The following is a 23,516-nucleotide window of genomic DNA, read 5'->3' as shown; positions in this document are numbered from 1 at the left end:
AATAAATATTATAATAATAATAGATAGATATATTCAATAAGTATTACTTTAATTACCAATTAATAGTTACTCTGAAAACAATATGGCGTATTTAATCAGCAAGGTAAATATAGAAATAAATAGTACTTTAATTTATTTTAGCTAATTCGAAAGAAAGCAATATGGCGGATTCAAGCACAAAAACAAGTCACTGAACAATTACAATAAACACAAGACAAACACAACACTCAACCCCTGGTGTGCATATCCATGGACACGAACAGGAAGTCACATGCGAAGCATCTGTGAAGAAGAAGGAAGTTGAAAAATGGCGACCGACCTCGCTAAATAACTCAACCACGAGGTCGCGAAAAACTGAATTTAAAGTTAAGCAGACAAAATACACTGAAACTATTAATGGGAAAAATTAAATCTCTGAATATGGAATTATTTACTGCCCCTAGTTATGAATTCAAATCAGAATTAAACACGATTACACTAGATATGCCTGGGCACAAGGCAATATAATTATCGCGAGCAAAGTGAATTTAAGCCAAAATAAATACAGAAATTACTTTAAATGTTGAACAATTGAATTATTAATATGGGAAAATTGAGAGACAGGCAAAAACTTAACAGAAACTATAGGATGCACACAGATTATTCACAAGGGACTGTCGGCCATTGAACACACACAGTCAGGAGACAGGACAAAAACAATTACACAGGCTCAAGAAAAACAAGATACACTTGGGAAGGGGTTCCAAAGGCCTTTAGGGGCGACGATCTTCGACTGTAGTTACGCGACTCGCCTTGAAGGTATTAGTTAAATTGAGGAAAAATTAAATGTGGTATTTGCCCGAGCTAAAAAATTCAAACACAAGGGCGAGACTGTGGGTAGAAGTTAAATGTTAAACAGCAAGATCAAGTACAGGTATTAATTAAATGTGGTTATTTAAATATAGGAACTGCAGTAAAAAGATTGACTCTAATTTAATATATATATGAAAAGCAACTAAATATTATTCGGAAAAATGTATTACTGAAAAAGAATTTAAATAAACAAAATTATTTTGGGTGAACAGTAAAAGCTACGAGTCACGAATGCAAGTTACAGTCGGGAACCTGAAATGGGGCTTACATAACAAAACACTGAGTTGCAGGAATTACTAGGTGATAGTTTGGCACTTGGAAAATTAAAGGCGAGATAGGTAGTTACTTTACTTTAACAGGTACAAAAAGCTATGCAGATATTAACAAATTAAATGTAACAGTTAAACTTTAAATGTTTGCAATAAAAGATGGCCGCGATTAACGAATTTAATTCAAATAAACAAACAACAAATGGCCAGACAAATAGAAATTCAAATAATTAATGCAAGATGGCCGAAAGCTTGCAGAAAGAAAACAAGTAAATAAACAAGATGGCCACAAGAACTTACTTAAAAACAAAACACAAGTGCCAGACTACCACCTACCTTATCTCCATGTAGTTCCCCATGTCCTCCCTAGGCGCAGCAGCAGTCGATCCATCCTCGGAACTGCTGGAAGTATGGTCGTTTCGTGCCGGAGTGAATACAGCACGAACACCTCTGCGACGATCTTTTCTTGAGCACAGTTATTTAACTAATCACTTCTCGGGGCTAGATCATTAAGCTGATAAGAACAGATACTACACTTTGATCTTAGCCAAAAGGCCGAGAAGCGATAACAATCCTAATGAACCAGGAGCTATATGGGCTCCCTATTACTAAATCAAATGCTATAACAAGGTCTACTGACTTCCATAAACGACTGTACACTTTCGACGAGCCGTCATACTCTACACCACACATGCACAAGCATGGTCTGTACATTGATAATATCTTCAATACAGTGACACGAGGTATTACAATCCAAATGAATCACTATTCACCAGCAATAAACAAAAAACTTGGTATATCCATAACAACGCTCTTACAATTACCGTACTTTCCACTTGCTGCAGCACAAGCTGGTCCCTTAGATTAACTGCAGTTTCAATAAGGCAAGAATGATTCTCATGGGAGAGTTGACTTTATACATTACATTTTAATTGTCAATATAATTTTATCTAAACAGATATTTAACGTTGCCTAAGCAATGTGCCCCCATGCTGGCATGCACTAGGCAGTGGCCAGCAGGGTCAATCGCACTCCCCGGACCAGGTCCGGGGGCAATCCGTCACAAAAAATGCTGCCAAGACAAAGTGTAGAAGAATCGCAGATACTACACTTCGATCTTAGCCAAAAGGCCGAGAAGCGATACTACACTCTGATCTTAGCCGAAAGGCCGAGAAACATCCCTTAAAATACACATCAAAATTAATATTGCACATTGTAAAACTCCATTAACCAAACACATGTAGTTCAACAGATAAAAAAAAGTCAATACAATTCATACAAATATTAACATGAGTAATGAATAACAATAATAGTAATAAAAGGTTTCACAACAAGCCTTAACCACACACTTACATAAACTCACGCATCGACATGACAAAATACATTTTCAATACATCATCATTATTATCATTTAACACTGCCTAATTGTTAATTATATTGAATTTTTTCTCACACAGCTAAATTTATTAAACATTCACAACAAGCACTACATTGTATGATAAAATAAAATAATTAATTCCTATTATTCTGCACACAAAATTGCTAAGTTCCTACATGTTCTCGCATTCCAAGTTCGTCCCTTGGGCATCCTTGTAGTTCCTGTTCGGCCGCCCCTGGCAGCACCTACTGGATCAGCTTTCTCTTCCTCTTCATTTGTTGAATGTACACACGACTTTTCTGTATTGTCTCTGCACTTGGGCACATTACATTACAACAATCAATTTTTCACTATCATCCATTCTTACAAGTTGGTAACAATGTTTATTACATTTAAAACAAACTTAAAGTTTATTACATTTTGTGGTGGGCCGATCCCGGTGGTACTGCAATACCGGGCCAACCCGCGGCGGAGGTGGGGCAAGCCCCTAGCACTCCGCCCTGTTCCAAAAATCAGTTTAATATTCTGGTCCTGCGATGCAGGACGTATCAGATATTAAGCTGATAAGAACAGATACTACACTTTGATCTTAGCCAAAAGGCCGAGAAGCGATAACAATCCTAATGAACCAGGAGCTATATGGGCTCCCTATTACTAAATCAAATGCTATAACAAGGTCTACTGACTTCCATAAACGACTGTACACTTTCGACGAGCCGTCATACTCTACACCACACATGCACAAGCATGGTCTGTACATTGATAATATCTTCAATACAGTGACACGAGGTATTACAATCCAAATGAATCACTATTCACCAGCAATAAACAAAAAACTTGGTATATCCATAACAACGCTCTTACAATTACCGTACTTTCCACTTGCTGCAGCACAAGCTGGTCCCTTAGATTAACTGCAGTTTCAATAAGGCAAGAATGATTCTCATGGGAGAGTTGACTTTATACATTACATTTTAATTGTCAATATAATTTTATCTAAACAGATATTTAACGTTGCCTAAGCAATGTGCCCCCATGCTGGCATGCACTAGGCAGTGGCCAGCAGGGTCAATCGCACTCCCCGGACCAGGTCCGGGGGCAATCCGTCACAAAAAATGCTGCCAAGACAAAGTGTAGAAGAATCGCAGATACTACACTTCGATCTTAGCCAAAAGGCCGAGAAGCGATACTACACTCTGATCTTAGCCGAAAGGCCGAGAAACATCCCTTAAAATACACATCAAAATTAATATTGCACATTGTAAAACTCCATTAACCAAACACATGTAGTTCAACAGATAAAAAAAAGTCAATACAATTCATACAAATATTAACATGAGTAATGAATAACAATAATAGTAATAAAAGGTTTCACAACAAGCCTTAACCACACACTTACATAAACTCACGCATCGACATGACAAAATACATTTTCAATACATCATCATTATTATCATTTAACACTGCCTAATTGTTAATTATATTGAATTTTTTCTCACACAGCTAAATTTATTAAACATTCACAACAAGCACTACATTGTATGATAAAATAAAATAATTAATTCCTATTATTCTGCACACAAAATTGCTAAGTTCCTACATGTTCTCGCATTCCAAGTTCGTCCCTTGGGCATCCTTGTAGTTCCTGTTCGGCCGCCCCTGGCAGCACCTACTGGATCAGCTTTCTCTTCCTCTTCATTTGTTGAATGTACACACGACTTTTCTGTATTGTCTCTGCACTTGGGCACATTACATTACAACAATCAATTTTTCACTATCATCCATTCTTACAAGTTGGTAACAATGTTTATTACATTTAAAACAAACTTAAAGTTTATTACATTTTGTGGTGGGCCGATCCCGGTGGTACTGCAATACCGGGCCAACCCGCGGCGGAGGTGGGGCAAGCCCCTAGCACTCCGCCCTGTTCCAAAAATCAGTTTAATATTCTGGTCCTGCGATGCAGGACGTATCAGATATTAAGCTGATAAGAACAGATACTACACTTTGATCTTAGCCAAAAGGCCGAGAAGCGATAACAATCCTAATGAACCAGGAGCTATATGGGCTCCCTATTACTAAATCAAATGCTATAACAAGGTCTACTGACTTCCATAAACGACTGTACACTTTCGACGAGCCGTCATACTCTACACCACACATGCACAAGCATGGTCTGTACATTGATAATATCTTCAATACAGTGACACGAGGTATTACAATCCAAATGAATCACTATTCACCAGCAATAAACAAAAAACTTGGTATATCCATAACAACGCTCTTACAATTACCGTACTTTCCACTTGCTGCAGCACAAGCTGGTCCCTTAGATTAACTGCAGTTTCAATAAGGCAAGAATGATTCTCATGGGAGAGTTGACTTTATACATTACATTTTAATTGTCAATATAATTTTATCTAAACAGATATTTAACGTTGCCTAAGCAATGTGCCCCCATGCTGGCATGCACTAGGCAGTGGCCAGCAGGGTCAATCGCACTCCCCGGACCAGGTCCGGGGGCAATCCGTCACAAAAAATGCTGCCAAGACAAAGTGTAGAAGAATCGCAGATACTACACTTCGATCTTAGCCAAAAGGCCGAGAAGCGATACTACACTCTGATCTTAGCCGAAAGGCCGAGAAACATCCCTTAAAATACACATCAAAATTAATATTGCACATTGTAAAACTCCATTAACCAAACACATGTAGTTCAACAGATAAAAAAAAGTCAATACAATTCATACAAATATTAACATGAGTAATGAATAACAATAATAGTAATAAAAGGTTTCACAACAAGCCTTAACCACACACTTACATAAACTCACGCATCGACATGACAAAATACATTTTCAATACATCATCATTATTATCATTTAACACTGCCTAATTGTTAATTATATTGAATTTTTTCTCACACAGCTAAATTTATTAAACATTCACAACAAGCACTACATTGTATGATAAAATAAAATAATTAATTCCTATTATTCTGCACACAAAATTGCTAAGTTCCTACATGTTCTCGCATTCCAAGTTCGTCCCTTGGGCATCCTTGTAGTTCCTGTTCGGCCGCCCCTGGCAGCACCTACTGGATCAGCTTTCTCTTCCTCTTCATTTGTTGAATGTACACACGACTTTTCTGTATTGTCTCTGCACTTGGGCACATTACATTACAACAATCAATTTTTCACTATCATCCATTCTTACAAGTTGGTAACAATGTTTATTACATTTAAAACAAACTTAAAGTTTATTACATTTTGTGGTGGGCCGATCCCGGTGGTACTGCAATACCGGGCCAACCCGCGGCGGAGGTGGGGCAAGCCCCTAGCACTCCGCCCTGTTCCAAAAATCAGTTTAATATTCTGGTCCTGCGATGCAGGACGTATCAGATATTAAGCTGATAAGAACAGATACTACACTTTGATCTTAGCCAAAAGGCCGAGAAGCGATAACAATCCTAATGAACCAGGAGCTATATGGGCTCCCTATTACTAAATCAAATGCTATAACAAGGTCTACTGACTTCCATAAACGACTGTACACTTTCGACGAGCCGTCATACTCTACACCACACATGCACAAGCATGGTCTGTACATTGATAATATCTTCAATACAGTGACACGAGGTATTACAATCCAAATGAATCACTATTCACCAGCAATAAACAAAAAACTTGGTATATCCATAACAACGCTCTTACAATTACCGTACTTTCCACTTGCTGCAGCACAAGCTGGTCCCTTAGATTAACTGCAGTTTCAATAAGGCAAGAATGATTCTCATGGGAGAGTTGACTTTATACATTACATTTTAATTGTCAATATAATTTTATCTAAACAGATATTTAACGTTGCCTAAGCAATGTGCCCCCATGCTGGCATGCACTAGGCAGTGGCCAGCAGGGTCAATCGCACTCCCCGGACCAGGTCCGGGGGCAATCCGTCACAAAAAATGCTGCCAAGACAAAGTGTAGAAGAATCGCAGATACTACACTTCGATCTTAGCCAAAAGGCCGAGAAGCGATACTACACTCTGATCTTAGCCGAAAGGCCGAGAAACATCCCTTAAAATACACATCAAAATTAATATTGCACATTGTAAAACTCCATTAACCAAACACATGTAGTTCAACAGATAAAAAAAAGTCAATACAATTCATACAAATATTAACATGAGTAATGAATAACAATAATAGTAATAAAAGGTTTCACAACAAGCCTTAACCACACACTTACATAAACTCACGCATCGACATGACAAAATACATTTTCAATACATCATCATTATTATCATTTAACACTGCCTAATTGTTAATTATATTGAATTTTTTCTCACACAGCTAAATTTATTAAACATTCACAACAAGCACTACATTGTATGATAAAATAAAATAATTAATTCCTATTATTCTGCACACAAAATTGCTAAGTTCCTACATGTTCTCGCATTCCAAGTTCGTCCCTTGGGCATCCTTGTAGTTCCTGTTCGGCCGCCCCTGGCAGCACCTACTGGATCAGCTTTCTCTTCCTCTTCATTTGTTGAATGTACACACGACTTTTCTGTATTGTCTCTGCACTTGGGCACATTACATTACAACAATCAATTTTTCACTATCATCCATTCTTACAAGTTGGTAACAATGTTTATTACATTTAAAACAAACTTAAAGTTTATTACATTTTGTGGTGGGCCGATCCCGGTGGTACTGCAATACCGGGCCAACCCGCGGCGGAGGTGGGGCAAGCCCCTAGCACTCCGCCCTGTTCCAAAAATCAGTTTAATATTCTGGTCCTGCGATGCAGGACGTATCAGATATTAAGCTGATAAGAACAGATATGAAAGCAATTTATTAGCAATATCTCAAAACCCTTTACAATATTAAAAACACATATTAGGAAATGGAAAAAGGGGCACCTAGCGCCCGGAGAAACCAAAGATTATGGGAGAATTAAAGTGAAACTAAACCCACCGTGCCCCTGGGGCCGGTTCCCTCCCTTAAAGGCGGGAGGTAGGAAGTTACGTTAAAAGGGGAACTAGTCCCCGCAAGTCACTAACTAGACTAAAAGAAGTTATGTTAAAACAGAACTAGTCTGTTGCAAGAAAAAAAAAACAAAAACCCTCTTAAGATATAAAATATTCATCGAACAAGGAGCCTAGCTCCCCGCGGTCCTTAAATAATTAAACACACATATGCACTTTTACCATAACTAAGTTTACCCTGGGGAGTAGCCCCTCCTGAAGTTACTTAAGATATTTTAATTTTAGTGGGCAGGCTGCCTGCCCCAAAGAAACCCAGCTATGGCTGCCCCCCACCCTCTACATCACAGTGCCTCCATACTGCTCTCCTAACAAGCTATTAGGACATGCACATTTGACCGGCCTCAGAGAGACCAACCAAACATGTTTCCAGAAGGTATTGAAGTCCCTACAAGCCACGACGCGGTGCTGCCCCAGCCAGGGTACGGCCCTATACGCCGTGGCCCCCCCCCCCCCCACTCCCACCTCACCACTCCGAGGAGTGACACGATGAGGGCGGGAGCCTAGTGGTTAACCTGACTGTAATTAGGTTCTGAATGCTGGCCTACAGTTTGTGCACAATCCCTATTGTGTGCAAGACCAGGCCTGGGCAGGGGTGTATTTCCCACGCCTCTTTAAGATTTATGATAATTAGGGGAGTGAATTTAAACATTAATGTAGAAGTGCCAGTTGTTGTGGCCATGCATTATTACAAAGAACAAGCACCAGATAAATTGAAAGTAAAAAGGGTGGCAGCCTTATGGTCACTAAAGGCCTGCTCATGACAGACCCTTATTACCCAGTCACCTCAGGTCAGTCCCGCACACACACTTGGGGGCCTTCCTACCACAGATGCTAGATGTTAAATTGGCATAGTAGCCAATGCAAGGATAAATCTTGTAAACAAGCATTCAGTTATTGCTGTTGAGAAGTAGAAGTTAAGGTTGAGAACAGACTTTGGCACTGGCCTTCAACTTTGCAAATCTAAGCATGCCTTAAATACTTCATGTTACACTTGGGAAAGGAAATGAATGAAGATACACAGCAGAGAAATAAAAATTATACAAAGGGTCTAACCCTCACAAACTTAAATAATGATCAAACCTGTAAGAGAAAAGAGAAACATACATAGCACTGAAAAAGAAAATTATTGAAATTATTAGGGGGTAGAGAAAAAAAATAAAAAATTAACTTTTTGCTAGAAGAGCTCGCACGAAGCGTTATTCAAGGTGTCTAACACCTGCAAACTTAAGATATTTCAAGTAATGATGTTATATGTGGAGTGAAGCTCTGGGCTGAAAACTTTTAAATATTAGACATTGTGCAGAGTATTGATGGAAAACAAGGTGTCTAACACCTGCAAAACTTAAGTAACATCATTGGAGAATACATAAGTTTTAATAAACTACACAAGGTGTCTAACACCCACAAACTTAAAATATCTCAGATGGAGGGGGCAAGCTGTTCAGAAATAAACAAATAATAACAAATTAAAAGAAATTATTGTTTTAGACTACTTAGATAATATTGTTTACCAGGGAAAATCAGAGTGCAGTTTATTGAAAGGGGTTGTTTTGTGTTGAATGTTATTGTTATTATTGGGGAGAGGAGAAAGTCATTAGTTTTGAAAGTGATGCTACGATGGGTGGTTTAGGTGAATTTTACTGTATTGAGTGTTAGGTAGGATGTTCAAATGTATTTAGTTGTGTGGTAGTGTTTACTATTTGTTACAAGTGTTTGGGATATTATGTGGCATTTGATTTAGTAAGTCAGAAGTTAAAAGTGTGCTATTTTACTAGTGGTTTTTGTATATAGGATTAGAAAAGTTTGAAATTATTAAACCGAGGGGTGATTTATTTAGGTGCCATGTGTTGCTGTTGTTTTATACTTGTATTTTATGGCAGTGTAAGGCAGGTGTTCTTGGTCAGGGAGGAATTATTGTTATTAAATGTATATGGCTCTATTTTAATTGTGAATTAGGTGTTGTGTTGTGGTGAGGTGGCTATTAAATGATGCATGACTATTTTAGAAGCAGAGGCAGATTGAGGTGTGTTGAGAGGGGGAGATTCAGGTTAATTGTTATTATTGGGGATGGGAGAAAAGAAATCATTAAACTGGGGAGTGATGTTACGACGGGTGGGTTTAGGTGAGTTTAACAATATTGAGAGTAAGGCGGGTCATACATGTGTAATTAGTTTTGTGGTGATGTTTACTAAGAGTTACAAGTGCTTGGGTTATTGTGTGGCATTTTAATTAATAAGTTAGAGGTTAAAAGTGTGCTATTTTGACTAGTGGTTTGTATATATGGTATTAGAAGAAGTTTGTTATTATTAAACCGAGGAGTGATTTATTTTAGGTGACTGTTGTTGCTGTTATTTTTATTTGTACGTTATGGCGGTGGAGCCAGGAATGTTAGGAAAGTTTTCAATGTCAGGGAACTATTAAGTTATTGAATACATGTGGCTCTATGGGGAGTGCATTATATTAGGTGACTGGTGTTGCATTTGTTTTTATTATATTTTTTTTTATTGTAGTTTATGATAGTGGAGGCAGATGTGCTATTAAGTTTACAAGGTCATGGGAAAATTATTGTTATTAAATGTGTGTGGCTCTATTTTAATTGTAAGTTAGGTGTTGTGTTGTAGTGGGGTGGCTATTAATGGTGCATGACTATTGTGGAAGTAGTAGCTGCTACAGTGGCAAATTTAACTGTGGTGTGTAGTCGGTAGATATTATTGTTTAAGTATGGATGTTGGAAGTGCAAGCAATGATAGAATAGAGGCATGATTTGACATTTACTAAATGGGTGGGGGGCAAAAGTGTCCTCGTACACTAACCTAGGGGTCCAACCACAACATTATCGGTCCAACACTTAGACGTCCGCACACAAACACACATTGGCACACGACAGGGCCCGGACAGGCACCCTGCTCCCACGCTGATCCCGCGGCGGAGTGCTGGGGCACTCGGGCCTCTGCTTCAGTTTTCTGCAGAGGGGCTCACAAGTCCCCCCCTTCCACCGGTGATCCAACGGTGGGAGGCTGGTGCCTCCATGGCCATCTACTTCTGTGTTCAGCGGGGAGGGCACCTGCGTCCCTCCCCTTCCACCGGTGGTCCAACGGTGGAGCGCTGGTGCGCTCCGGCAGCACTTCTGTTTTCGTCGGGGGGGCTCTCAGGTCCCCCCCTTCCACCGGTGGTCCAACGGTGGGGGGCTGGTGCCCCCAGCGGTGCGGCGCCGAGTGGCCGATTGTTGGGGCACGAACCACGGTGTTGCGGGCACCGCGGCTCCAGCGCCCGGGGCCCACATCATGGTTGTGGTCCTGGTCTGCCCCTTGGTCGACGACCACCTTGTCCTCTCCCACGGCCACGACCCCGGACTGCGGGGGCCTGGTCTGGGACTGGTTGCGGGTTGGCAGGCGGCGCCTCCACCTGGTACTGACGGTGGCCCGTGACGTGCTCGGTGTAGATGTCACGGGACCACCTGATGACGTCAGACACCATGAGGTGCCGCATCTTCCGTGCGTACCTCCAGCGGACACGTAACTGCTGGAGGACGTAGTCGTTGCACGGGTCCCAGGATCCGAGGGACCCGACAACGAGGGCCTCGTTGAAAACTGTGTAGCCCTGCGCAGTCAGTGTGTCTGCCAACCCCTGGTATTTCGTCGTCTTTGTGGTCCGCACGAGATCCAAAGCCTGGCTCCGGTTCTCGAACGGGACCGCGACATCCACTATGGAGATCTTCTTCCTGGGCTCGTCCACGACCACCAGGTCAGGACGGAGCAAGGACCCGGTGTGGGGCACGGCACGGTTCACCCGCACCTCCACGCCCGGGTCCCTCGGGATGGCAGCGGCCAGCCTGTGCAGCACCGAGTTGTGGCGGTGCTGCCAGGCGGCGGAGTGGCGGCCGCAGTGGTTGAGGACGTGCGGCAGCGTCTCGTTGGGGTGAAGACACCGCCGGCACATCTTGTTCCTCGCTGGTCCTCGCAGAGCTCCATTCAGGGGCACCACGTTGAGACGTGCCCTGTGAATGAAGCGCCATTCTGCGAAGCGAGTAAACTTGCCATCCCGGAGGAAGTGGGAGCTGGCGGGGTTCCGGGAGACCGGTTCCATGGCCTTCCCCTGATCTGGAAGGGCCACGAGTCTCCTTCTGTACTCCTGGCGCCGGGCCGTGGCCAGACGCCGGTAGACTTGGGAGCGTGCCCCGGGACCGACCAGGATGCGGCCCGCGGCACTTTCAGGTGCGGGGATTTCCATCTGGACCTCCTGGAGCTCCTCACTCCAGCGCCATTTCGTTCCTGTGCTCTTCTTGAGGCGCCTTCCTGCACTTCGTGTGAAGGTCCAGTGGTTCCCCAGGGCGCCACCATCACGGTTGAACTCGCCCTCGGTCTCCCCGTTGAGGAACCCCACCATGTCATCTTTCGAAATTTCCTGCTTGCCCAGCTTCTGCTTTGTTGTCTGGAACAAGCTGGCCCACGCCAAGTCTTTTACGTCAGGGTCCTTGCACGTCAGGAGCCTGTAGCCATGCGTGACCGTGGCCAAGTCACACATGTCTGCGAGTGGGAGGAGACCAGCTCCCCCCTCATGCGTTGGGGCGTGGACGATGAGCGGAGTGGCACGCAAGGGGAGGTGCATCCACTCCTTGCAGTACTTCTTCATCTTCTTGTCGAACCGCGTCACCACAGCTTTCCTGACGCGGCCTCCCCTCAAGATGAATTGCAGCCTCGACTGGAGGAATGTCGAGACTGCGTTGATCTTCTGCCAGGGGGCGAGGAGACTGGCGTGGATCTTGTCGAGATCTGCCCCCATGGCTTCCACTTCTTGCTCGGGCGACTGGGCATTCCGGTAACCTGTCGGAACACCCAGGTGACGATACGTGTCGCCCTCAGCGAGTGCGGCGATCGGGACCCCGGCAACCTGCATCACGGTGGGTTGCACCCCAGGTTGCGCTCCAGGCTGGCGCATCACCCGGCGACCGGTCCTGCAGTCTATGTGAAGTGATGCGCATTTTCTGGGCTTGAAGCGCAAGCCGGCCCAGTTACCGGCCTCGTTGACCCCATCCAGCAGGGTCTGCAGGCTCTCGGGGTCCCGCCCGATGAGGACGATGTCATCTGCGTAGGCGAGGATGGCGTGGTGGTGCTCGAGGACAGAGTAGCCCAACTCTTCCTCCCTTCTGGCGGCCGTCCTCAGCACTGCCTCCATGCTGAGGTTGAAGAGAATGGGGCTGAGGGGACAGCCCTGACGGACGCCAGCACGGATCGGGATCTCCTCCGTGAAGCCATCCTCGGAACGGACCCGTGTCGTCCCGCCGTGGTACAGGTCCGCGATGAGGGCACGCAGCGTCTCGGGTACCCTCATCTCTGTGAGCGAGTGCTGGATGTACGCGTGCGGGATGGACCCGAACGCGTTGGCGAGATCCAGCCAGGCGATGGCGACCTCGCGTTTCTTCGCCCTGCAGTCATCCAGGATGGACTGCAGGACAAAGTTGTGCTCCAAGCAGCCCTCGTACTCCATGAAGCCCTTCTGCTGCTTGGAGATGCGCCCCGTCCGGGCAGCCCACGCGCCCAGGCGGGCAGCGACCACCGACAGGAACAGCTTGGAAATGGTGGTGCTGAGCGCAATCGGACGCCAGTTGTCTGGGACGTCCTTGTCGCCATCCTTGTAGATGAGGACCGTGTTGGACCTCTTCCACGATCCGGGGACACGATTGTGGGCGTGCACTGCGGTGTAGAGGGCCGCAAGCACGTGGCAACCTGGGTCAGCCCTCTTCAACAAATTGTACCTGATGCCATCCTGCCCAGGTGCCGTGTTCTTGGTGCGGGCGAGCTTCTTCGCGACCTCCCTGGTGGTGAATGGTCTGGCCAGCTCGTCCACTTCCTCCTCTGTCGGATCATCGTGTGCCAGTGCGCAACCTGCAGGCGTGGGACCCACTTCGTAGCCATGGTCTGAGAATGTCTCTGTGAAGTGGTCCTGCAGGCGGGCTCCCGCAATCCGGCAATAGGGAGACTCTGTTTCCAGGATCTCCTGCATCGCCTTCTTGGGGTTGGCCCTGTACAATTTCTGGATCTTGGCGGCGGCCTCCCCGTCAAATGCAAATGCCGGCCGCCGCCTGCGCTGGCGGGCGGGGTTGCCGGGCCCTCTCCGGCCACCCCTCGCTCCTTCGCCACCCCCTGGAGCACGTGCCGCGCCCCCCTCTTCTTCTCGTACCTTGAGGGCGACGACAAACTCCGTGTACTCGTCGCAGACGTGCTCCAGGGATTCCCAGTCTTCCTCGGCTGCCGAGATCCGAGCCATCCACTCCAGCTGGACTTGGCTGGGCCGGACCTCGGGTTCGCCGTCTTCTCCTTCGTCTTCCGAGGCGGACTGGTGGTCTGCCGCCTCTGCTGGGCGTCCTCGGACCTGGTGGCGGTTCTCCCTGGGCTGCTGGCCGTGACGCGCCCGGGGGACCTCCTCTCGTACCTCCCGGGCATTCTGGGTGGGCAGCCCCACGCCAGGACCAGACAGCTCCCGCGCGGCCGGGGGAGGCCGCACCCTCCCCCCGACCACGCCCACAGTTGGCTCCACCGGCGCCGGCACCTCCGCCTGCACCGCCGCGTCGGCAGCCTCCTGCTCTGGGGCGACGTCATCCTCCGTCTGCGTCCCCATCTCACATCTTCCTGGCAGCTCCTCATCATGGTCTGGATCAGTTTGGGTTCCTCCCTCCGAGTGCAGGAGTGGGAACCTGATGAGGTGGGCTGGCACCACGTGCAACTCCGGTGCAGTCCGCTGCTCAGGTGTGCTTCCCCCAGGAGACATACTGGGGGCATCTCCGGTCTGCCAGTCCCTGGGTGGCAGACCCTCTCCTCTCTCCTCCTCTACTCCGATGCACTCCTGCTCCGGCGCCGGCGCTGGGACATCCTCCCGTTCGGTATAGGAGGGACGGCACGCCGGGCCTGGTGATGGCCTCGGGTGCAGCGGCAGCATTCTGGACAGAAGCTGGGCCGCCTCCTCCTCGTTGGTGGTCACCTGCGGGAGCGCAGGTGCCGGAGTCCCTTTGGGTGCCGGTGATCCAGGGAGGGGTGTCGTGCGGAGCGACAGTGACAGCTTCTTCCTGCGGCACAGAAACAAAGCCTCCCTCCCCGTTGCATCGTCGCGCGCCGGCGTGACGGGTCCAGGTGATGTCCGTCTCTTCTTCCTGGGGGGCAAAACAACACATGTCTCCTGGCCTTCCTCTCGTGCAGGCGGAGAGAGACGGTGGGAGGGACCAGGCACCGGAGACGGCAGCCGCGGCGGCAACGGCCGGGGCTGCGGATCATCAGCGTCTTCATCTGAGGAGCGCCGTGCCTCCCGCCGGGCCACACGAGCAGGTGGAGTCCGTGCTGGCGCGCCCAGGCCTGCCTCTCGCGCCTGGCGTGCCGCGAGTCTCCGCACCTCAGCTCTGTGGACGTTGGCAACGTGGTTCTGAGCCACCCTCAGCGGATATCCAGCGCCCGAAAATGCGGAAGCACAGAACCTGCAGCGGAACTCCACCGCAGTCACCTCTGGGTGGTGTCGCTTCATGTGCTTCCACATGTCCGACCATGCTGAATACCGCCCCCGGATCCTCAGCCCGAAGCCATGCGTCCCACAGAGGATGCACGTCAACTCGGCCGGTAGTGGCACCGGCACGCGCAGGCACCCCGGCTCACCCGGGTCACGCACCAAGGACACCATCTCCCGAACGGCAACCCTCTCATCCTCCTCCTCATCATCAGACGCGAGATCCGAGTCCGTACCATCCGCCTCCGGCAGCGCCGGCTCGATGCCCCGGCCCGGGTGCACCGTCTCAAAATGCAGCCTTGCTGCCCTCAGGGACCGGATCTCTTCGTGCGGCCTACAAATCTCACAGCGAAACCATAGCCCCGCAGAGTCATGCGCCCGGCGCACATGCGCCGCCAGATCAGCCAGTCGTCCGAAGACAGACCCGAACTGCTGAAGCCGCACACACGCAGGGCACTGGATCTCCTCTGGGGCCGGCAACGCCACGAAGCTGGGACGCACGGGCATCCTGAAAAACACTTACACTAACAAAAAGAGAACAACACAGCCGCACAGCAGCAAACAACTAGATCTGTAAAAGAACAATATATACAAACTCTTATAACAAGATAACACTAAGGGTATGTATAGAGTACCCTGAAAAATAAGGAAACAATAGACTCTGAAAATATAACAATTAACCACCTAACAATATATAGAACTCTACTAAAGTATAAACTCTGAAAGGTAAATAAAACTCTACTTAAAACTAATCAGGTACAGGCCACTAAAAAGAAAATATCACAAGTCACAATCGGTGGGGCTGCTACTTGGTAAACCAAGAAGCAACAGTCAAATCCGGGGGTGCAGCGGCAAGCCGAGTGCCGGGCTAAGAGTCAGGCACTCTTCTCCTGGGCAGCTGTAAACAGACAAGCGACGACCGCTTCTGGAGCAGTTCGCTGTCCTGAGAAGAACTACACAGGCGGCTCAAGACACTACAAGGTCACTGGTTGTGCCCTAGGTTTCTGGAACACTAGGGGGGTGTACAAATGTGTCAAGGGCTGGGCCTTACAACACAAGTACACTAGAGTGCTGGAAGGAGCAAAACACAACAACAGAACACTTACAAAAGTCGCAACACAAATACTAGCACAACACAGACAAGAGACAGTTACTCACTTACCGATCAGCACTACAAAGGAAACAAAATATACAAACAAATAAGACAGGTACAGGTGCTTGAAACTAATTAATTAAATAAATATGGTTGAGGTGATGCTATAAGAATGTAAATGGAATTAAGTTAAAAGATTCAACAGCAAGATTTGAGATGTATTGGTTAATTACTATGGATAAAAATGAAAAGGTAAATATATTAAATCTGCAAGAAAATTAAGGAATATTCAATTAATTAAATAAATATTATAATAATAATAGATAGATATATTCAATAAGTATTACTTTAATTACCAATTAATAGTTACTCTGAAAACAATATGGCGTATTTAATCAGCAAGGTAAATATAGAAATAAATAGTACTTTAATTTATTTTAGCTAATTCGAAAGAAAGCAATATGGCGGATTCAAGCACAAAAACAAGTCACTGAACAATTACAATAAACACAAGACAAACACAACACTCAACCCCTGGTGTGCATATCCATGGACACGAACAGGAAGTCACATGCGAAGCATCTGTGAAGAAGAAGGAAGTTGAAAAATGGCGACCGACCTCGCTAAATAACTCAACCACGAGGTCGCGAAAAACTGAATTTAAAGTTAAGCAGACAAAATACACTGAAACTATTAATGGGAAAAATTAAATCTCTGAATATGGAATTATTTACTGCCCCTAGTTATGAATTCAAATCAGAATTAAACACGATTACACTAGATATGCCTGGGCACAAGGCAATATAATTATCGCGAGCAAAGTGAATTTAAGCCAAAATAAATACAGAAATTACTTTAAATGTTGAACAATTGAATTATTAATATGGGAAAATTGAGAGACAGGCAAAAACTTAACAGAAACTATAGGATGCACACAGATTATTCACAAGGGACTGTCGGCCATTGAACACACACAGTCAGGAGACAGGACAAAAACAATTACACAGGCTCAAGAAAAACAAGATACACTTGGGAAGGGGTTCCAAAGGCCTTTAGGGGCGACGATCTTCGACTGTAGTTACGCGACTCGCCTTGAAGGTATTAGTTAAATTGAGGAAAAATTAAATGTGGTATTTGCCCGAGCTAAAAAATTCAAACACAAGGGCGAGACTGTGGGTAGAAGTTAAATGTTAAACAGCAAGATCAAGTACAGGTATTAATTAAATGTGGTTATTTAAATATAGGAACTGCAGTAAAAAGATTGACTCTAATTTAATATATATATGAAAAGCAACTAAATATTATTCGGAAAAATGTATTACTGAAAAAGAATTTAAATAAACAAAATTATTTTGGGTGAACAGTAAAAGCTACGAGTCACGAATGCAAGTTACAGTCGGGAACCTGAAATGGGGCTTACATAACAAAACACTGAGTTGCAGGAATTACTAGGTGATAGTTTGGCACTTGGAAAATTAAAGGCGAGATAGGTAGTTACTTTACTTTAACAGGTACAAAAAGCTATGCAGATATTAACAAATTAAATGTAACAGTTAAACTTTAAATGTTTGCAATAAAAGATGGCCGCGATTAACGAATTTAATTCAAATAAACAAACAACAAATGGCCAGACAAATAGAAATTCAAATAATTAATGCAAGATGGCCGAAAGCTTGCAGAAAGAAAACAAGTAAATAAACAAGATGGCCACAAGAACTTACTTAAAAACAAAACACAAGTGCCAGACTACCACCTACCTTATCTCCATGTAGTTCCCCATGTCCTCCCTAGGCGCAGCAGCAGTCGATCCATCCTCGGAACTGCTGGAAGTATGGTCGTTTCGTGCCGGAGTGAATACAGCACGAACACCTCTGCGACGATCTTTTCTTGAGCACAGTTATTTAACTAATCACTTCTCGGGGCTAGATCATTAAGCTGATAAGAACAGATACTACACTTTGATCTTAGCCAAAAGGCCGAGAAGCGATAACAATCCTAATGAACCAGGAGCTATATGGGCTCCCTATTACTAAATCAAATGCTATAACAAGGTCTACTGACTTCCATAAACGACTGTACACTTTCGACGAGCCGTCATACTCTACACCACACATGCACAAGCATGGTCTGTACATTGATAATATCTTCAATACAGTGACACGAGGTATTACAATCCAAATGAATCACTATTCACCAGCAATAAACAAAAAACTTGGTATATCCATAACAACGCTCTTACAATTACCGTACTTTCCACTTGCTGCAGCACAAGCTGGTCCCTTAGATTAACTGCAGTTTCAATAAGGCAAGAATGATTCTCATGGGAGAGTTGACTTTATACATTACATTTTAATTGTCAATATAATTTTATCTAAACAGATATTTAACGTTGCCTAAGCAATGTGCCCCCATGCTGGCATGCACTAGGCAGTGGCCAGCAGGGTCAATCGCACTCCCCGGACCAGGTCCGGGGGCAATCCGTCACAAAAAATGCTGCCAAGACAAAGTGTAGAAGAATCGCAGATACTACACTTCGATCTTAGCCAAAAGGCCGAGAAGCGATACTACACTCTGATCTTAGCCGAAAGGCCGAGAAACATCCCTTAAAATACACATCAAAATTAATATTGCACATTGTAAAACTCCATTAACCAAACACATGTAGTTCAACAGATAAAAAAAAGTCAATACAATTCATACAAATATTAACATGAGTAATGAATAACAATAATAGTAATAAAAGGTTTCACAACAAGCCTTAACCACACACTTACATAAACTCACGCATCGACATGACAAAATACATTTTCAATACATCATCATTATTATCATTTAACACTGCCTAATTGTTAATTATATTGAATTTTTTCTCACACAGCTAAATTTATTAAACATTCACAACAAGCACTACATTGTATGATAAAATAAAATAATTAATTCCTATTATTCTGCACACAAAATTGCTAAGTTCCTACATGTTCTCGCATTCCAAGTTCGTCCCTTGGGCATCCTTGTAGTTCCTGTTCGGCCGCCCCTGGCAGCACCTACTGGATCAGCTTTCTCTTCCTCTTCATTTGTTGAATGTACACACGACTTTTCTGTATTGTCTCTGCACTTGGGCACATTACATTACAACAATCAATTTTTCACTATCATCCATTCTTACAAGTTGGTAACAATGTTTATTACATTTAAAACAAACTTAAAGTTTATTACATTTTGTGGTGGGCCGATCCCGGTGGTACTGCAATACCGGGCCAACCCGCGGCGGAGGTGGGGCAAGCCCCTAGCACTCCGCCCTGTTCCAAAAATCAGTTTAATATTCTGGTCCTGCGATGCAGGACGTATCAGATATTAAGCTGATAAGAACAGATACTACACTTTGATCTTAGCCAAAAGGCCGAGAAGCGATAACAATCCTAATGAACCAGGAGCTATATGGGCTCCCTATTACTAAATCAAATGCTATAACAAGGTCTACTGACTTCCATAAACGACTGTACACTTTCGACGAGCCGTCATACTCTACACCACACATGCACAAGCATGGTCTGTACATTGATAATATCTTCAATACAGTGACACGAGGTATTACAATCCAAATGAATCACTATTCACCAGCAATAAACAAAAAACTTGGTATATCCATAACAACGCTCTTACAATTACCGTACTTTCCACTTGCTGCAGCACAAGCTGGTCCCTTAGATTAACTGCAGTTTCAATAAGGCAAGAATGATTCTCATGGGAGAGTTGACTTTATACATTACATTTTAATTGTCAATATAATTTTATCTAAACAGATATTTAACGTTGCCTAAGCAATGTGCCCCCATGCTGGCATGCACTAGGCAGTGGCCAGCAGGGTCAATCGCACTCCCCGGACCAGGTCCGGGGGCAATCCGTCACAAAAAATGCTGCCAAGACAAAGTGTAGAAGAATCGCAGATACTACACTTCGATCTTAGCCAAAAGGCCGAGAAGCGATACTACACTCTGATCTTAGCCGAAAGGCCGAGAAACATCCCTTAAAATACACATCAAAATTAATATTGCACATTGTAAAACTCCATTAACCAAACACATGTAGTTCAACAGATAAAAAAAAGTCAATACAATTCATACAAATATTAACATGAGTAATGAATAACAATAATAGTAATAAAAGGTTTCACAACAAGCCTTAACCACACACTTACATAAACTCACGCATCGACATGACAAAATACATTTTCAATACATCATCATTATTATCATTTAACACTGCCTAATTGTTAATTATATTGAATTTTTTCTCACACAGCTAAATTTATTAAACATTCACAACAAGCACTACATTGTATGATAAAATAAAATAATTAATTCCTATTATTCTGCACACAAAATTGCTAAGTTCCTACATGTTCTCGCATTCCAAGTTCGTCCCTTGGGCATCCTTGTAGTTCCTGTTCGGCCGCCCCTGGCAGCACCTACTGGATCAGCTTTCTCTTCCTCTTCATTTGTTGAATGTACACACGACTTTTCTGTATTGTCTCTGCACTTGGGCACATTACATTACAACAATCAATTTTTCACTATCATCCATTCTTACAAGTTGGTAACAATGTTTATTACATTTAAAACAAACTTAAAGTTTATTACATTTTGTGGTGGGCCGATCCCGGTGGTACTGCAATACCGGGCCAACCCGCGGCGGAGGTGGGGCAAGCCCCTAGCACTCCGCCCTGTTCCAAAAATCAGTTTAATATTCTGGTCCTGCGATGCAGGACGTATCAGATATTAAGCTGATAAGAACAGATACTACACTTTGATCTTAGCCAAAAGGCCGAGAAGCGATAACAATCCTAATGAACCAGGAGCTATATGGGCTCCCTATTACTAAATCAAATGCTATAACAAGGTCTACTGACTTCCATAAACGACTGTACACTTTCGACGAGCCGTCATACTCTACACCACACATGCACAAGCATGGTCTGTACATTGATAATATCTTCAATACAGTGACACGAGGTATTACAATCCAAATGAATCACTATTCACCAGCAATAAACAAAAAACTTGGTATATCCATAACAACGCTCTTACAATTACCGTACTTTCCACTTGCTGCAGCACAAGCTGGTCCCTTAGATTAACTGCAGTTTCAATAAGGCAAGAATGATTCTCATGGGAGAGTTGACTTTATACATTACATTTTAATTGTCAATATAATTTTATCTAAACAGATATTTAACGTTGCCTAAGCAATGTGCCCCCATGCTGGCATGCACTAGGCAGTGGCCAGCAGGGTCAATCGCACTCCCCGGACCAGGTCCGGGGGCAATCCGTCACAAAAAATGCTGCCAAGACAAAGTGTAGAAGAATCGCAGATACTACACTTCGATCTTAGCCAAAAGGCCGAGAAGCGATACTACACTCTGATCTTAGCCGAAAGGCCGAGAAACATCCCTTAAAATACACATCAAAATTAATATTGCACATTGTAAAACTCCATTAACCAAACACATGTAGTTCAACAGATAAAAAAAAGTCAATACAATTCATACAAATATTAACATGAGTAATGAATAACAATAATAGTAATAAAAGGTTTCACAACAAGCCTTAACCACACACTTACATAAACTCACGCATCGACATGACAAAATACATTTTCAATACATCATCATTATTATCATTTAACACTGCCTAATTGTTAATTATATTGAATTTTTTCTCACACAGCTAAATTTATTAAACATTCACAACAAGCACTACATTGTATGATAAAATAAAATAATTAATTCCTATTATTCTGCACACAAAATTGCTAAGTTCCTACATGTTCTCGCATTCCAAGTTCGTCCCTTGGGCATCCTTGTAGTTCCTGTTCGGCCGCCCCTGGCAGCACCTACTGGATCAGCTTTCTCTTCCTCTTCATTTGTTGAATGTACACACGACTTTTCTGTATTGTCTCTGCACTTGGGCACATTACATTACAACAATCAATTTTTCACTATCATCCATTCTTACAAGTTGGTAACAATGTTTATTACATTTAAAACAAACTTAAAGTTTATTACATTTTGTGGTGGGCCGATCCCGGTGGTACTGCAATACCGGGCCAACCCGCGGCGGAGGTGGGGCAAGCCCCTAGCACTCCGCCCTGTTCCAAAAATCAGTTTAATATTCTGGTCCTGCGATGCAGGACGTATCAGATATTAAGCTGATAAGAACAGATTTGAAAGCTATTTATTAGCAATATCTCAAAACCCTTTACAATATTAAAAACACATATTAGGAAATGGAAAAAGGGGCACCTAGCGCCCGGAAAACCAAAGATTATGGGAGAATTAAAGTGAAACTAATCCCACCGTGCCCCTGGGGCCGGTTCCCTCCCTCAAAGGCGGGAGGTAAGAAGTTACGTTAAAAGGGGAACTAGTCCCCGCAAGTCACTAACTAGACTAAAAGAAAGAAGTTACGTTAAAACAGAACTAGTCTGTTGCAAGAAAAGAAAACAAAAACCCTCTTAAGATATAAAATATTCACGAACAAGGAGCCTAGCTCCCCGCGGTCCTTAAATAATTAAACACACATATGCACTTTTACCACAACTAAATTTACTCCGGGGAGTAGCCCCTCCTGAAGTTACTTAAGATATTTTAGTTTAATGGGCAGGCTGCCTGCCCCAAAGAAACCCAGCTATGGCTGCCCCCCACCCTCTACATCACAGTGCCTCCATACTGCTCTCCTAACAAGCTATTAGGGCATGCACACTTGGCCGGCCTCAGAGAGACCAACCAAACATGGACACCAGAAGGTATTGAAGTCCCTACAAGCCACGACGCGGTGCCGCCCCAGCCAGGGTACGGCCCTATACGCCGTGGCCCCCCCCGCCCCCACCGCATCACTCCGAGGAATGACACGATGAGGGCGGGAGCCTAATGGTTAACCTGACTGTAATTAGGTTCTGAATGCTGGCCTACAGTTTGTGCACAATCCCTGTTGTGTGCAAGACCAGGCCTGGGCAGGGGTGTATTTCCCACTCCTCTTTAAGATTTATGATAGTTAGGGGAGTGAATTTAAACATTAATGTAGAAGTGCCAGTTGTTGTGGCCATGCATTATTACAAAGAACAAGCACCAGATAAATTGAAAGTAAAAAGGGTGGCAGCCTTAGGGGCACTAAAGGCCTGCTCATGACAGACCCTTACCACCCAGTCACCTCAGGTCAGTCCCGCACACACACTTGGGGCCTTCCTACCACAGATGCTAGATGTTAAATTGGCATAGTAGCCAATGCAAGGATAAATCTTGTAAACAAGCATTCAGTTATTGCTGTTGAGAAGTAGAAGTTAAGGTTGAGAACAGACTTTGGCACTGGCCTTCAACTTTGCAAAT

The 23,516-nt window shown here is 44.3% G+C and overlaps 7 non-coding genes and 9 pseudogenes across 7 annotated transcripts; all 16 read right to left on the bottom strand.

Annotated features, from left to right (window-relative positions):
- Positions 1–1,497: 1,497 nt before the first annotated feature.
- On the bottom strand, positions 1,498–1,688 carry LOC134544161 (U2 spliceosomal RNA). Its single transcript, XR_010077562.1, has one exon. It is a non-coding gene; the product is annotated as a U2 spliceosomal RNA (small nuclear RNA).
- Positions 1,689–2,098: 410 nt separating this feature from the next.
- LOC134544171 (U2 spliceosomal RNA) lies at positions 2,099–2,263 on the bottom strand (annotated as a pseudogene).
- Positions 2,264–2,919: 656 nt separating this feature from the next.
- Positions 2,920–3,112, bottom strand: LOC134544174 (U2 spliceosomal RNA). The gene has a single exon (XR_010077568.1). It is a non-coding gene; the product is annotated as a U2 spliceosomal RNA (small nuclear RNA).
- Positions 3,113–3,522: 410 nt separating this feature from the next.
- On the bottom strand, positions 3,523–3,687 carry LOC134544170 (U2 spliceosomal RNA; annotated as a pseudogene).
- A 656-nt stretch (positions 3,688–4,343) lies between these two features.
- Positions 4,344–4,536, bottom strand: LOC134544173 (U2 spliceosomal RNA). Its single transcript, XR_010077567.1, has one exon. It is a non-coding gene; the product is annotated as a U2 spliceosomal RNA (small nuclear RNA).
- Positions 4,537–4,946: 410 nt separating this feature from the next.
- On the bottom strand, positions 4,947–5,111 carry LOC134544169 (U2 spliceosomal RNA; annotated as a pseudogene).
- Positions 5,112–5,767: 656 nt separating this feature from the next.
- On the bottom strand, positions 5,768–5,960 carry LOC134544172 (U2 spliceosomal RNA). Its single transcript, XR_010077566.1, has one exon. It is a non-coding gene; the product is annotated as a U2 spliceosomal RNA (small nuclear RNA).
- Positions 5,961–6,370: 410 nt separating this feature from the next.
- Positions 6,371–6,535, bottom strand: LOC134544168 (U2 spliceosomal RNA; annotated as a pseudogene).
- Positions 6,536–7,191: 656 nt separating this feature from the next.
- Positions 7,192–7,368, bottom strand: LOC134544158 (U2 spliceosomal RNA; annotated as a pseudogene).
- Positions 7,369–17,932: 10,564 nt separating this feature from the next.
- Positions 17,933–18,123, bottom strand: LOC134544160 (U2 spliceosomal RNA). Its single transcript, XR_010077561.1, has one exon. It is a non-coding gene; the product is annotated as a U2 spliceosomal RNA (small nuclear RNA).
- A 410-nt stretch (positions 18,124–18,533) lies between these two features.
- Positions 18,534–18,698, bottom strand: LOC134544166 (U2 spliceosomal RNA; annotated as a pseudogene).
- Positions 18,699–19,354: 656 nt separating this feature from the next.
- Positions 19,355–19,547, bottom strand: LOC134544167 (U2 spliceosomal RNA). Its single transcript, XR_010077564.1, has one exon. It is a non-coding gene; the product is annotated as a U2 spliceosomal RNA (small nuclear RNA).
- Positions 19,548–19,957: 410 nt separating this feature from the next.
- Positions 19,958–20,122, bottom strand: LOC134544165 (U2 spliceosomal RNA; annotated as a pseudogene).
- Positions 20,123–20,778: 656 nt separating this feature from the next.
- LOC134544156 (U2 spliceosomal RNA) lies at positions 20,779–20,971 on the bottom strand. Its single transcript, XR_010077560.1, has one exon. It is a non-coding gene; the product is annotated as a U2 spliceosomal RNA (small nuclear RNA).
- Positions 20,972–21,381: 410 nt separating this feature from the next.
- LOC134544164 (U2 spliceosomal RNA) lies at positions 21,382–21,546 on the bottom strand (annotated as a pseudogene).
- Positions 21,547–22,202: 656 nt separating this feature from the next.
- LOC134544157 (U2 spliceosomal RNA) lies at positions 22,203–22,381 on the bottom strand (annotated as a pseudogene).
- Positions 22,382–23,516: the final 1,135 nt, after the last annotated feature.

Source organism: Bacillus rossius, unplaced genomic scaffold (assembly GCF_032445375.1).
Source record: "Bacillus rossius redtenbacheri isolate Brsri unplaced genomic scaffold, Brsri_v3 Brsri_v3_scf307, whole genome shotgun sequence".
NCBI lineage: Eukaryota > Metazoa > Arthropoda > Insecta > Phasmatodea > Bacillidae > Bacillus > Bacillus rossius.
This window is presented reverse-complemented; position numbering and strand designations above follow the sequence as displayed.